The sequence below is a fragment of the Echinops telfairi genome, unplaced genomic scaffold (assembly GCF_000313985.2).
Source record: "Echinops telfairi isolate 266 unplaced genomic scaffold, ASM31398v2 ScPeMD7_3533;HRSCAF=4204_0, whole genome shotgun sequence".
Lineage (NCBI taxonomy): Eukaryota > Metazoa > Chordata > Mammalia > Afrosoricida > Tenrecidae > Echinops > Echinops telfairi.
This window is the reverse complement of record NW_022107431.1, coordinates 25,203,938-25,206,737: the sequence shown is the minus strand read 5'-3', so window position 1 is coordinate 25,206,737 and position 2,800 is coordinate 25,203,938.

Below are 2,800 nucleotides of genomic sequence, written 5' to 3'. Positions count from 1 at the left end.
TTGCTGCCCCTCCACTTTTCTAAGAATGCTGTCCTTCTCCAAGGACTGGCCTCTCTCGAGTCCACATGCAAAGTCCACGAGATGCAGTCTCCCCATCTTTGCCTCCAAGGAGCATTCTGGCTGAACTTCCAAGACAGATCTGTTTGTTCTTTTGGCAGTACGGTATGTTCAATATTCTTCACCAGCACCACAGTTCAAACATCAATTCTTCTTCTGACTTCCTTATTCAATATCCAACTTTCACATGCATATGAGGCGATTGAAAATAACATGACTTGGTCAGGCACATCTTAGTCCTCAAAATAACATCCTGGCTTTTCAATACTCTGCAAGATCAAAGTGGATGTCAGAAAAGGCTCTGAAACTTGCTCTTAATTGTAGAGTAGCTAAGGCAAATAGAAGAAATGATAAAGTCACTATATCAAAAAGAACTGGTCAACATTCAACCATTTCAGGTGGTAGTATATTAGCAAAAACCAGTGGTGCTGAAGAAAGAAATTCAAGCTGCACTGAAATCAACCAAAAACAAGGCTTCAGGAATTGAGGGACTATTAATTGAATTGTTTCTACAGGTTGATGAAGCATTGGAAGCACTTCCTCATCTACACCAGCAGGAAATTTGAAAGACAGCTACTTGTTCTCCTGAATGGAAAAAAATCTATATTTGTACCAAATCCAAAGAAAGGTGGTCTTTCTTTGGAATGATGATCCAGCAGACCATTCAAATTACAGAAATATCATTGATATTACATGCAAGTAAAATTTTGCTCAACATCATCCAACAATCATTGTAGCAGTCCATTGGCTGGGAGCTGCCTGAGTGTCAGGCAGGATTAAGAAGAGGACATGGAACAAAGGCTATGGTTGCTGGTGTCAGATGGATCTTGGCTGAAAGCAGAGAATGCCGAAATGTCTGGCGAAAGACATTTACTTGTGCTCCATTGACTATTGCTAAGCACTTGACTGTGTGGATCATAACAACCTATAGATAACCTTGAGAGGAACAGGGATTTTTCAGGATTGCAGACCAGGATGGCTTACAACTCAATGTAAAGAAAACTCGAATCCTCACAACTGAACCAGTGGTAACATCATGATAATTGGAGAAGAGATGGAAGCTGTCAAGGATTTCATCCTATTTAGATATTCAAGGAAGCAGCAGTCAAGAAATCAAGAGACTCATTACATTGAGTAAATCTTGTGGACCAGATGTCTTGCAAGTGTTGAAAAGCTAGGATGTTACTTTGAGGAGGGACTAAGATGCACCTGACCCAGGACATATTGTTTTCAATCACCTCATACGCATGTGAAATTGGACATTGAATAAGGAAGACAGAAGAATCGATGCAGTTGAACTATGGTGCTGGTGAAGGATATTGAAAGTGCCATGGGCTGCCACAAGAAAAGCCACACTGTCTTGGAAGAGGTGCAGCCAGGATACTCTTTAGAAGCAAGGTTGGCGACACGTAATCTTACATAACTTTGCATATGTTGTCAGGAGAGACCATTCCCTGGAGAAGGACATCCTTCTTGGTCAAGTAGAACAGCAAAAAAGAGGAAGGTTCTCGACAAGATGGATTGACATAGTATCTGCTAAAATGGGCTCAAACATTAGAACAATTTTGAGGATGGTGCAGGACCAGGTGCTGTTTTGTTCTATTGCACATAGATAGGGTCAGTAGGAGTTTGAACGGAATCCACAGTCCCTAAGAACAACAACTCACGGCAGAGCCCATCACAAAGTTGATGATGCTATGTTAGAGAGCATCCTAGGGGAATACTGCCAAAGCACTGAGAAGCCCGTGCAGTCAAATTGACAAGAAATCTGAATTTCACATCTTTCTTATATGCTCTGCTTTCAACCAAGGTGCATCTGATGACAACAAGGATATCCCTCATTCCATGTCCTCTTCTGAATCTGGCTTGAATTCTCTAGATTTGACTGGATCCCCTAAAAGAGCAAAGCAAGAGAAGTGTACATATATACAAATATGTACAGAAAGATTTAGCACAAGGAAACGAGGGTCCAAGTCTTAAATCCAGGGGTCGGGCTTTAGGTGGTTGTAGGTCTGATGAAACTAAAATTAGAAGGTCAGGACCCAGTCTGCAGGCTCACAGGCTTGTGGGGGCTGATGAATCTCAAAATCTGCAGGTCACGCAGCACACTGCTGCGTCTCCCTGCGAACCAGAGGCCGGAAGATGATGAGTCAGTTGCAGGATTGAGAGAAAATGAATTTTGCCTGACCATACATATTCATTGCACATAGGCCACCACACTCCAATAAACACCCTTTATATCAGAACCAAAGATGGAATAGATTGATATAATCATGGTCTAGCCAAGTGGGCACATAAAGTGAATCATAAGTATATGTATTTGTAAGATCAATTTCTACACGTTGAATCAAAGGCTCATTTGCAAACATAAAACAACCAGAAGCCCCTTTGGTGCTCTCAGACGTTTCTGCTAAAAACAAACAAAAGTGCTGCCACTGAGGTGGTCTCGACTTGGAGCGAGCCTGTAGAACTCGCCCCCCAAGGTTCCCCAGGCCATGCTGTTCAGGGAGACAGACAGCCACATCTGTGGCAAAGATGGTAAGTTGAATCAGCTGACCTTATTAGCAGCCTAGTTCTTAGTCACGGAACCACCAGGAATCCTTTCCTGACGACAGCTCTTTATTTCAAATGTGTCTGCATCCAAAAATTATATTCAGATTGTATTTTAATGATGATTCTAGAAAACCACAAACTTAGAAATGAACTAAAGTCACATTTTCTTTGGTGACAATTATTTTTTTAA